We start from the raw sequence: 13,508 nt of genomic DNA, 5'->3' as shown, positions 1-13,508 counted from the left end.
GCAGGTGCCGTTTTCTCGTGGATCCGTATATACCACGTTTATAGTGATTGACACCTTCCCCGTGTTCAGGGGCATTGCCAGGGTCTTAAAAAATAGAGGACATAAGTTTCCCTCCCACCCCTTTCCCAAAAACAATATTGGAGACATAAGATAGAAGACTTAGATACAGCAGCAGAATTCTATGTATTATAGTATAGCCCTAAATAAAAGCCGCCACCGAGTGACGGTCCGACCCCGGGTCTACACTGTGGACATTGTCACGATTCTATCTGGTGACGTCTTCTGACCCTGCCCAGAGTCGCTGACATTTCCTTTCCTTCTCTATCAGCCCAGACGACCATGACAGCCTCGGCCAGCCATAACTGCGCCTTGTTCTGCTCCCTGCAGGGGACTGTAGCGAGTCTCTATGGGTGTTACATCCGTCCATCGGTTGCAATGGCTCCTACATAGAACTATAGAGGTTTGGAGGACACAGCAATGCATTACTCTATATACATAATACTCCTGTTACCCTCCCGCTGTTTATCGCCTCTCTATTGACACCGTCCAGCCTGTAAGTGCGGATTTCATTGTTCCCATAATAATATATTGCACTTTTGTATAGTAACATTAATATCCCAGATAATATCTATTGGCATTAATCCTACGAGCACCGCTGCGGACGCTTCTTAATCCAATTTAGCTGTAAAAATAGAGAATTGTTTCTTTACTGCTGGAATAAGAAAAACTTGTAAGATGTTATGTTGTGTCTCGGCGATGAATATATGGTGGGGGTAAATCTGTCGTGTCTTCAGCGCACTGCACCTTGTTCCTTCTGCGCCCTGCTCGACACTTTTCATAAGTGAAGACCAAGACGGCTGAAGCAAGGACACATCGACCTGACAGATGGTCTATAAGTCACGCCAAGACTGAGGCCCCACGTTGCAGAAACGCTGCACTTTTTGCTGCAGATCTTGCTGCAGTTTTTTGGAGCCAAGTCAGGAATTGCTTGAAAAGGAATGGAGAATATAAAGGAAGTTCTTAGATGTTTCCCTTCTGCTGAATCCACTCCTGACTATGGCGCAAAATCTGCAACAAAAACGCTGTATTTCTGCAACGTGGAGCCTAAAACGTAGATGTCGGGAAAACACAGAATAGTTGCATTAGGTGGCAGTGTCCATGTCTGTGTCCTGAGAGATTAGAAAGCAAGTTTGCAAAATGATGTTTTATAGTTGCACAGCCCGGAATGACTTAGCTCTGCAAAGGTTGAAAGACCTGAGAAGGCCGGCAGAGGAAGACATTGGTGATTTCCATGAGAATATTCTGCAGTGTTTGTGCACTGTGTGGATTTAGCTAAATATTCAGGGGTGTAGCAATACGGGGTGCCGGGGATATCAATACAAGGCTTTGGTGCTGCAGCCTCCCAGTACAAGTGACTGATCTGCAAGTGTCTTAGCCAGTGATTTGTAGCTTTGCCAATATCTGCTGCTTTATTTATGAGGTTGGACTGGCGCCCCCTCCTGATGAAACTTAAATGCACACAGGGGACACATCCCACAGACCCCCCCCCCCCCCCAGCTGTGCTCCTGTCCTAAGGTGTCACGCTAGAGTATGTACAAGTTTCCACCTCAAGCTGATGTCCAAATTCCACCCTGAATCTGCCTCCATGTACATACCTCCCAGAAAGAGGGACAAAATGTGCGGCACGCATAGCGCGCCATGGTAATTTTAGCTCCTCCCACTTTTATGTTGACTCCGCCCATTTTCATTAATTTTCCATGTGTCTACACACAGTATGATCCTCCTACAGTCACCCATAAATTATATGTCCCCCTCCATCTCTCCCCCAGTTTCATATAACCCCTTCATCTGTACCCAGTTTCATGTCCCCCCTACATCTCTGTCCCCAGTTTCATGTCCCCCCTTCATCTCTGTCCCCAGTTTCATGTCCCCCCTCCATCTCTGTCCCCAGTTTCATGCCATTCCCCCCCTTCATCTGCCCCCCGTTTCATGTCCCCCATATCTGCCCCCAGTTTCATGGGCCCCCTCCATCTCTGTCCCCAGTTTCATGTCCCCCCTCCATCTCTGTCCCCAGTTTCATGCCATTCCCCCCCTTCATCTGCCCCCCGTTTCATGTCCCCCATATCTGCCCCCAGTTTCATGGGCCCCCTCCATCTCTGTCCCCAGTTTCATGTCCCCCCTCCATCTCTGTCCCCAGTTTCATGCCATTCCCCCCTTCATCTGCCCCCAGTTTCATGTCCCCCTCCATCTCTGTCCCCAGTTTCATGCAGTTCCCCCCTTCATCTGCCCCCAGTTTCATGTCCCCCCTCCATCTCTGCCCCTAGTTTCATGTCCCCCCTCCATCTCTGCCCCTAGTTTCATGTCTTCCCTCCATCTCTGTCCCCAGTTTCATGTCCCCCCTTCATCTCTGTCCCCAGTTTCATGTCCCCCCTTCATCTCTGTCCCTAGTTTCATGTCCCCCTCCATCTCTGTCCCCCAGTTTCATGCCGTTCCCCCCCTTCATCTGCCCCCAGTTTCATGGGCCCCCTCCATCTCTGCCCACAGTTTCATGCCATTCCCCCCCCCCCCTTCATCTGCCCCCAGGTGCATAGGCCCCTACATTATGTTCCTCTCAATTTGTAACACAAAAACCCCACTTATACTCACCTTCCAATGCTCCCCCGCCGCTCTCTCCGCAGTCTCACTTGTTCACATAGTTGTAGGCGCTATGTGACGTCATCACATCGCCCCTACACATGCCGGAGCGCAGTGGTAAAGCGGGGACTGAGCTGTGACAGCTTCTGCTTTACTCGCCTATGAGTGGAAACCAGGACATACCTCACACCGACCGGGACCGTGGAACAGGACACCGAATCCGTGCATGTCCCGCGGAATTCAGCACGGTTGGGAGGTGCATGCATTTGTATTCATTGGGTTGCAGAAATTGAAGCAGGACGCTGAAAAATAAGCCTCCTTCTCCTCCTTGAGACGTCACCACATCGTTCAAGTGAAAAACACTTCCTCACCACATCGTGCCTACTGTTCCAAGACCCCAGGAGCAGAGACAGGGTCCGAATAATGAACTAGGGAGTGGATGGCACCTGCTAACCAATGCCTTCAACTCATCTGCGTCTGGAGGACATTGGGGTTGGACAGCCCAGACCCCCTGCCCGAAACAGCAGGACAGCAAGTGAAGGATTATCCCACTAAGGGGTCTCCCGCTACCACAGGGCCCAATGCAAGTATGACACGTCACAGCACCTTCCTATGGTCGCCAGCATTGCCCCCCTAATAAGCCAGACATTATGGGGGTGTCAGTGCGCCCCTATGAGCGTGCATATATCCATAGTGTTTATTCTGACTGCAGGTGACATGCACGTCTTCAGATAATACACAACTGAGGACAGAACTTTATTGCACCGCGGCGCCCGGCCATTGTTTGTTTGTCATGATAAATATTTTATCCAGACCTTCCAAAAGTTAATATTAAGTTGGGATTTTGGGAGCCCTGAAAAATATGGATTATTTCTGGAGCCTTGTGCAGGAAATGTAATCTCGGCGTTGTGCGGACACAATGGGAGCCGCACCGCATTCTGCCCGGCCATTGTCTTTCCCTGTGCAGAGCAAGCACAATGGCGACCATTATACCCCCGAGTTGTCTATTCTGCGGCGGCAGCAGGAGTCGCACAACCATCAGATAATCGCCACCTCGGGGGCCATTCAACCCTCTCGAAATAAGCCAAACCCAGAGCAAAAAAACCTGGAGGAAAGAAATAATCTGTCGCGTTAAATGGGCTTTTCTGATGTGAAAGGTATTAAAGGAAATTGCCGGAGTTTAGCCTGTAAAAACGAGAAGCGAAAATCGATTTTAGACCAAATTTACAGGCCTGTTATTAGCCGGGCGCCCGATCGCCCCAAATGGTGTTCTTTTCTTTTATAGAGAAAAAAACTTCACATTTTAGGTCCGACTTGCAAGGATTGTTTTAAGGCAGGTTATACAGGGATTTGCAAGGATCTTAATCCTGGGGTGACCTGTGGTTAGGAATATTGTGTGTCCTGCACACAGACAGGAATGGCCAAGGTTGCTTGCAAACTTTGCATTGCAAAATCTGCAAGAAGAATTGACAAGGAGAGATCTCGTATACGGCGCTGCGGCGGTGCATTGCAGTGGATTAGTCACCGGAGGCTCCTTGCAGACGACCCAGGTGTGGGTCAGGGTGCTGTCTGTGTATGTCACGTATAGCCCACTGACCCATTCTTATTTATGGGCCCGTACACATGACCATGATTTTGCACGGTCCCATGTTCGGGCCACATCAGACGTTTTTTTCAGGTGTCAATAGACTCTAATTCTGAGACTGCATAATAGGGAATAATAGGCAATCCCTATCCTACGCCATTCACTCTGGTCTCTGCAGCACATTCAGGCCGAGACCCCAAGTTGCAGAAACGTCGCTTTTGCAGATTTGACTGCAGGACTGGATTGTGCAGAAGGAACCTTCCTATATACTGTCCATTATATCCTATATACTACAGTACATATGGAATATCTAGTTGTATATCTGTCACCCACCGCACTTCTCATCCTTTGCATGTGCCTCTTCTCTCCTCCACTAGGGGGCACTGTTGACCCAGCCTTGAATCCTCCTATAAATGAGCCGCTTATTCTTCACTTTCTCCCTTTTCTCTTCTTTTCCATCTTCTAACAATTATTTGCAGCCATATTCCGACTTCGAGGGTGGTCATCCTGAACGTTACATGCTTGGTCGCCGTTCTATAAAGCCCACCTGTTCTTGCTCGCACTAATGATAGGTGAAAAAAAACATCACTAGCGTTAAAAACGCGCTCGGGGATCCATTGCTGTCAGTGCGAGGCCTGATACAATCCTGACTGTAAGCGCTTCACTGACTACAAAGACACATAGAAGTGAGAGACAATGAGATGTAAGAAAGGACTACGATCTGGTATCAGCACGGCTAGGAATCCTGAGGAGATGGCTGGGGTCATTGCAGAGGTGTGAAGGAAGCACAAGATGATACCCAATAGTCATGATTCCTTCATTGTATTCACACGGCTGTGTTTTTTGACCAGCCGTCACGCTGATTCCAGCACAGTTGGATTTTTTTCTCTAGCTCCCGCCGTTCCTGAGCAACCACAAGTGCAGGTAGTTTTGGTGCTTGATGGATTGCAGCCTCCGCCATATACTATTTGGTCCTGCCGTGATCCATTGCTTCACCTAACATTGGGTAAATGTGTTTTTTGTTCAGTGATATCATTTATAAAGATTTGCTTTTCAGTGATTCCAGTATAAGGACTCACAAGTCATGGGGACCCCCGTTGTGGGTTGCAAACATTTGTTTATTAGCTAATTTTTTGCAGCTTGCAGCCAGGCCCTATGATGGTTGATGGTAAATGGGGTGTATTATATAATCTCTGGACAGCCTGCCAGATTTAACCATATGGGTGTCACTTATAGGTTGTGACCCTCACGTTACCCTATGACTGGCACATTATGTAAGCATTAGGATCCTCTCCTGTCATGGATAGATGTGTGAGTGAATGCTTTGCCCCTGCACATTCTCCGTTACATAGTAATACAGTATTCGTGCCTGACTGCATCCTGCCGTGAACCATTGCTTCACCTAATATCAGGTCAATGTGGCCAATTTTTCGATGTGAGACTCCGTCAGGCAAGCTAGACACGTGACTGGGCAGCCTGCCGCCTGGTCTGGGGGCGGGGGGGTGTGTGTGGTAAAAATCGTGACCAAGTAGGGTGCGGCATGAGACTGACAAGAGAGCGTACGGGATACATTGTACAAGTCTAAGAACTTATATGTGGGGTGCAGGGATTCTGGGGACTAAGGCTTGGTCCATATGAATCGGCTCCATTGATGGACACTGGATCCCCGGGGACAGGTATGGGGGTTTCTTTATTATGCTACACCTTCCCCGAGCCCCTCCGAAATTTGTCCAATTCCTGGTCAATTCTGCAAAATGAAAAAACCAGGTAATTGCTATTTTTCACTTTAAATGGTGACATTGCGGTAAAGGTTGCGCTTCACGTCTGACTGCCATGCCGCCATCATCCAGATAATTGTGCCGTAATTTCTTCTAATTGTGCTCTCTCTACAACAATGACGGCGATGAGAACGCACAAGTGGAAACAAGGCATTATGGAGGGCTGTTGCTGTAGTGATATCTCCTATAGGGAGACAAAAGGGCATCTCTACAAATGTGCGTCCGGGGAAAACACGACGCATCTGTGTTTACCGTAAACAGGGCGACCACCCGGCGTCAGCGACTCTATTGGTCTTATCATCCAAAACAAAACAGGTGTCATGTCCCGAAGCTGCTCCCCCTCTAAACGACGCCGGAGTCACGACGAACTGCAAGAGACGAGACATGGCGGTAGAATCAGGCTTTATATAGCGGCGATATTATCCCAGGGAACAAAACGTGCCGTAACTACATCGCCTCACCTGAGAAAGAGGGAAAAATAGATCATTTGGTAAAATTACAGCAAATTGCTGAACGAGGCGCACATCTGCTCCGCTACTGCTGCAAATGCAAATGACACCGCTTTTTTGTTGTTGTACGATTCGCAGCGTGTATAAAATAGCAGAAAGGACGCGTTGCGCTGTGTTATGTAGAGTCGCGGTTGGGTGCCGTGGTCCTGGTTAGGGCTGAGCCGATCTTGAAATTTAAGGATCGATTTTAAAATCCGATCATTTTCCAATCGTGAAATTTGCTCGATTACGGATCGGAATTCAATCTTTTCCGATCTCGATCGCTCAACCCCCGGTCCTGGTTTTTCTGGATGTGTCACCTGGGAGTGGAAGGGTTAACAGGGTTTTCTGCGTTTCCATTGACGTCTTTAGCCGACTGACATGTTGGCTTTAGTAAATATTGTATCCCCCATCCCCCATCACAATCCTGGAGGGTCGGAGGACCCCGAAAGCAGCGGTGACACCCAGAGCCTGGCCGACCCATTGACTAGAATAGAGTCCGCCAGATGACTTTTACCTCTACCGATTTTCGGCGCATTTTGGTGCAGATATGGATATAGACTTACAGAAAAATTCAGAACTGATACCCAATATACCCAATATACATGGTAGCGGCTGCACATGACCATAGCTCATAGATGTGTGAGTGAATGCTTTGCCCCTGCACAGTCTCCAGTACATAGTAATACAGTATTTGGGCCTGACTGCATCCTGCCGTGAACCATTGCTTCACCTAATATCAGGTCAATGTGGCCTATTTTTCCATGTGAGACTCCGTCAGGCAAGCTAGACATGTGACTGGTCCACTGATACCGTGTAACAAACCCTCAGCAATGTGAGTCAGACAGGAGGGGGGAGATATTCAGCGTCCAGTTCAGACATGTCTACCGTGTGCTGTGCTATAGGGCAGACAGGCCTGGAGATCCGTCCTCAGAGATGGCGTCCAATATTTCAGGGACACGTGAGGTTGTACGTACGACATCACTATGTCATTAGTGGAAACTCCCAGAATATCCTAAATGTAACCTGTCAGCAGAGCTGTACGCGCCAACTGGTGGAGCAACTACATTGCTTTGGGTGCAAATATCGTGCCCTATGGCCGCTCATGGTCCGCAGCGTACCGCCAGCATAGGCTATTACCACCGGGGCACAGTCACAATATCATCAGCATTACATTATATTACGGCCATATAGGATTATAATAAGGCGCTCGACGCGTTTTGCACCAATATTTTCTTACCAACGGGCGTCATGGATAGAGACGAGTTCTATCTGACATCGACACCAATTTCTGAGCGGCGATATGATAGACACCTAATATATCGCTCTATCTGTAATCCCTTCAATTCATTCCCATTACACAATGAGTAATACTAACCCCCCCCTCCCCCCCCCCCCCCGCAGCCATAACCTCCACGCGCATGGTCACAACATACAGCAACATGCCAAGTGACACCCCCTCTCGGGTGACATTTATTCATTTGGAAGCCATCACTCATCATCCCGGCATTGGCCTCATTAAACTTTGGAAAGCGTCGCTGTAAAATCAGGGCAATGCTTCATTAGAATGCCATTTTTAGTCTAAATTACCTAAATGTCACTCATATTGGTCCAAGGACCTTGGCAGCGATGGCAAATTTTAGAATCTCAGCAAGCAAAGCGAAATATTTCTCCTGTCGTCGTCAGGTACGGAGCGAATCTCTCCCTGTCCTATATATACCTATATATACACTGGATGTCTCTGCAGACTTGTTTAGTAGTAAGATCACTTCAACATGGAAGGTGACGGACGGATAAGTAACACCGGCTCATCCCCCCGCCACCGCGTCAGCCCGGAGTCCTATAGACGGGATCATTCAGTTTCATTACAATATATTACAGTAGCAAGGGCTTAGACATGTTCTTTTCATAGACACGTGCGGGGGCCCCATAAACCTTCACTCATCTGGAAATAGGAAGTCCTGACACTCCCCCCCCCCCCTACCAATATCCTATCCAATTTACCCAAACTTCCTCCCATTTGCACTCAAAAAATCCCACCTACAGTATAATGTCCTCTTTATTGGCCCCCCCCAGTATATTACCCCTATACTATTCATAATATCACCACCCCCTTTTTGGCTCCACCCATAATCTTGCCCCCCTTTTTGACCCCTCCCCCAGTGGCATGCTAGTCCTGAGTTTATTCGGCTTTAGGACGTCCCGTGCAGGATCCTCCGGAGGAAGAAGCAAAGCGGTACTGGACAAGGACCCGGGATGGGAGAGTAAAATATCAGCCATTGCCTTTTTACAAAAACCCACCACTGCAAAAGCCCCCTTGATCTCCGGGGCAATTGGATAAGTCACTTTATAGCCAAATCTGCCCCAAGGTGAGAGATATAACCTTACAATATCCTCAAGGAACCAAAGCTAGAACCATAAGGCGACCATTGGATCTACGTTCTGTGGCCCTCAATATGTACGTGAGAGGGTCCGACCTTACCGGAATATTTGGCCCTATGGATGTTATGCATCGGCCCTACCCAGCGATGGTGCAAATAATGAAGAGGACAACTGGGGTAATAGTTATAACACAAGACCCGTACTAGGAGTGACTCGCTTATTGGACAACAATGGGGCCCCATGGACCCCACTGACTACAATGGAATCGGTCGGGTGTCCATTCTTTTTTTGGGGGGTGATTTTCGATGTCCACTATAATGGAGACTCCAGACGGAAAGTCCGATGCAGATCTGACCTCAGTCCTACAGAAACTAACGAAAGGCAACTGGCTTGGTGGTTAAGGAATACATGATACAGGAATAAAGGGATAACGTTGCTGACAAGGGTGGACGTCTAGACTGTTGTAATCCACAGAGAGGATGTCCACAATGTCGTGTAATCCACGGGGTAGATGCCTAATGCCGCAGCGCAACCTCTAAGTTATCTCCATTGGGCTGTTGGGCAGCAGAGTTGCAGATGGAGTCACCATGCAGCTCAGCGCCCTGTCAGGACCGTGCACACCCCGGGTGACTCAGCTCAGCCCTATAGGAACACACTACATAATATATATTACATATGCTTCTATACAACACAAGGTAATCCACCTGACTGTGGCCCAGTGTACGAAGCCATGAAGAACTTGACTGGCTCATCCAGACCTCTGACCTCAACCTCTGAATTTGGGGAGGAACTAAAACGGAGGTTGCGAGTCAGACCCGCACATCCAATGAATGGGCAAAATGTTCACACAGTCTAAAATCTTGTATAAAACCTTAAGGGTGAGTTCACACGATGTAATGTTGAGCGTGATCTGGCACGTATACACGTGCCGGCAGATGACGCACTCAAAATGCTCCCATTCATTTCAATGGGAGTTAGGAGCGTATACGCCGCGTTATTTTGCGCCTGGGATTTTTTTAAAAAATGAGAACGTTGGCTAATTGCTCCTGGCTTGGGGTACAAATTAATATGGCCCCTGTATTCTGTAAAAATCCCATTCCATCATCAAAAATTGGGGCAGATAGAGCAATGGAGCAGGTAAGAGGTTAATGAGAGGAATGGGGGAGGGTTTCGCAGCAACGATGGGATGGGGAGGACAATGCAGCCTCTGGTCTTTCCTATGTTCTGTATCGGACCATGGGGTGAGAGGTGTTTTCAGGACATCATGTGTAGTGATGATGATGGTGAAGATGAAGGCCCGGCCTTTCGCAGTCTTTCCGCAGGTTACTCGGTATAGGGGAGTTGGGCATTTGCAGGACGTCATGTGCGATGATGTAACCCAGAAGGGGAAGTTCTGTACGAAGGAGGGAAGACGCCGAAAAGGAAAGTCAAATCTGCTGAGGAAACTAGAGATGACAAACGAAACTGAAACCGCAGAAATAAGAAGAGGGAAGTGGGAACCCCGGCCTGGCAGACATCCAAGCACAGTCCTCCGCAAGACAAAACTGCAGCAGACACTATGGGGTTAACAGGAGAGGCCTCCCTTCCTCTTGTAAGACGAGCTGGAGGGGGGAGTGGCGCACAAGATAAAAAGCTTATTTGGAACATTCATCGAAACCGAAAATCGCACCTCAAATGTTTGCTGCGGGACCCCTGCCACCAGAGAGGCTTCTAATACTAGAGGGGCCCAAACACCAGAGAGACCCCTGCCACCAGAGAGGCTTCTAATACTAGAGGGGCCCAAACACCAGAGAGACCCCTGCCATCAAAGAGGCTTCTAATACTAGAGGGGCCCAAACACCAGAGAGACCCCTGCCACCAGAGAGGCTTCTAATACCAGATAGGCCCAAACACCAGAGAGACCCCTGCCACCAGAGAGGCTTCTAATACCAGATAGGCCCAAACACCAGAGAGACCCCTGCCACCAAAGAGGCTTCTAATACTAGAGGGGCCCAAACACCAGAGGGACCCCGGCCCCTACAGAGGCTTCTAATACCAGATAGGCCCAAACACCAGAGGGACCCCGGCCCCTACAGAGGCTTCTAATACTAGAGGGGCCCAAACACCAGAGAGACCCCTGCCACCAGAGAGGCTTCTAATACTAGAGGGGCCCAAACACCAGAGGGACCCCGGCCCCTACAGAGGCTTCTAATACCAGATAGGCCCAAACACCAGAGAGACCCCTGCCACCAGAGAGGCTTCTAATACTAGAGGGGCCCAAACACCAGAGAGACCCCTGCCACCAGAGAGGCTTCTAATACTAGAGGGGCCCAAACACCAGAGGGACCCCGGCCCCTACAGAGGCTTCTAATACTAGAGGGGCCCAAACACCAGAGAGACCCCTGCCACCAGAGAGGCTTCTAATACTAGATAGGCCCAAACACCAGAGAGACCCCTGCCACCAGAGAGGCTTCTAATACTAGAGAGGTCCAAACACCAGAGAGACCCCTGCCACCAGAGAGGCTTCTAATACTAGAGGGGCCCAAACACCAGAGGGACCCCTGCCACCAGAGAGGCTTCTAATACTAGAGGGGCCCAAACACCAGAGGGACCCCTGCCACCAGAGAGGCTTCTAATACCAGATAGGCCCAAACACCAGAGAGACCCCTGCCACCAGAGAGGCTTCTAATACTAGAGGGGCCCAAACACCACAGGGACCCCTGCCACCAGAGAGGCTTCTAATACTAGAGAGGTCCAAACACCAGAGAGACCCCTGCCACCAGAGAGGCTTCTAATACTAGAGGGGCCCAAACACCAGAGGGACCCCTGCCACCAGAGAGGCTTCTAATACTAGAGAGGCCCAAACACCAGAGAGACCCCTGCCACCAGAGAGGCTTCTAATACTAGAGGGGCCCAAACACCAGAGGGACCCCGGCCCCTACAGAGGCTTCTAATACCAGATAGGCCCAAACACCAGAGAGACCCCTGCCACCAGAGAGGCTTCTAATACTAGAGGGGCCCAAACACCAGAGGGACCCCGGCCCCTACAGAGGCTTCTAATACTAGAGGGGCCCAAACACCAGAGAGACCCCTGCCACCAGAGAGGCTTCTAATACTAGAGGGGCCCAAACACCAGAGGGACCCCGGCCCCTACAGAGGCTTCTAATACCAGATAGGCCCACACACCAGAGGGACCCCTGCCACCAGAGAGGCTTCTAATACTAGAGGGGCCCAAACACCAGAGAGACCCCTGCCACCAGAGAGGCTTCTAATACTAGAGGGGCCCAAACACCAGAGAGACCCCGGCCCCTACAGAGGCTTCTAATACTAGAGGGGCCCAAACACCAGAGAGACCCCTGCCACCAGAGAGGCTTCTAATACTAGATAGGCCCAAACACCAGAGAGACCCCTGCCACCAGAGAGGCTTCTAATACTAGAGGGGCCCAAACACCAGAGAGACCCCTACCACCAGAGAGGCTTCTAATACCAGATAGGCCCAAACACCAGAGAGACCCCTGCCACCAGAGAGGCTTCTAATACTAGAGGGGCCCAAACACCAGAGAGACCCCTGCCACCAGAGAGGCTTCTAATACTAGAGAGGTCCAAACACCAGAGAGACCCCGGCCACCAGAGAGGCTTCTAATACTAGAGGGGCCCAAACACCAGAGAGACCCCTGCCACCAGAGAGGCTTCTAATACTAGAGAGGTCCAAACACCAGAGAGACCCCTACCACCAGAGAGGCTTCTAATACCAGATAGGCCCAAACACCAGAGAGACCCCTGCCACCAGAGAGGCTTCTAATACTAGAGAGGTCCAAACACCAGAGAGACCCCGGCCACCAGAGAGGCTTCTAATACTAGAGAGGCCCAAACACCAGAGAGACCCCTGCCACCAGAGAGGCTTCTAATACTAGAGGGGCCCAAACACCAGAGAGACCCCTGCCACCAAAGAGGCTTCTAATACCAGATAGGCCCAAGCACCAGAGAGACCCCTGCCACCAGAGAGGCTTCTAATACCAGATAGGCCCAAACACCAGAGAGACCCCTGCCACCAAAGAGGCTTCTAATACTAGAGGGGCCCAAACACCAGAGGGACCCCTGCCACCAGAGAGGCTTCTAATACTAGAGAGGTCCAAACACCAGAGAGACCCCTGCCACCAAAGAGGCTTCTAATACCAGATAGGCCCAAGCACCAGAGAGACCCCTGCCACCAGAGAGGCTTCTAATACTAGAGGGGCCCAAACACCAGATAGACCCCTGCCACCAGAGAGGCTTCTAATACTAGAGGGGCCCAAACACCAGAGGGACCCCTGCCACCAGAGAGGCTTCTAATACTAGAGAGGTCCAAACACCAGAGAGACCCCTGCCACCAGAGAGGCTTCTAATACCAGATAGGCCCAAACACCAGAGAGACCCCTGCCACCAGAGAGGCTTCTAATACTAGAGGGGCCCAAACACCAGAGGGACCCCTGCCACCAGAGAGGCTTCTAATACTAGAGGGGCCCAAACACCAGAGGGACCCCTGCCACCAGAGAGGCTTCTAATACTAGAGAGGTCCAAACACCAGAGGGACCCCTGCCACCAGAGAGGCTTCTAATACTAGAGAGACCCAAACACCAGAGAGACCCCTGCCACTATGGAGGCCTCTAAAGAGTTCTGTAA

The sequence above is a fragment of the Leptodactylus fuscus genome, chromosome 5, assembly GCF_031893055.1.
Source record: "Leptodactylus fuscus isolate aLepFus1 chromosome 5, aLepFus1.hap2, whole genome shotgun sequence".
NCBI lineage: Eukaryota > Metazoa > Chordata > Amphibia > Anura > Leptodactylidae > Leptodactylus > Leptodactylus fuscus.
The sequence above is the reverse complement of the archived record's forward strand: the minus strand, read 5'-3'. Positions refer to the sequence as shown.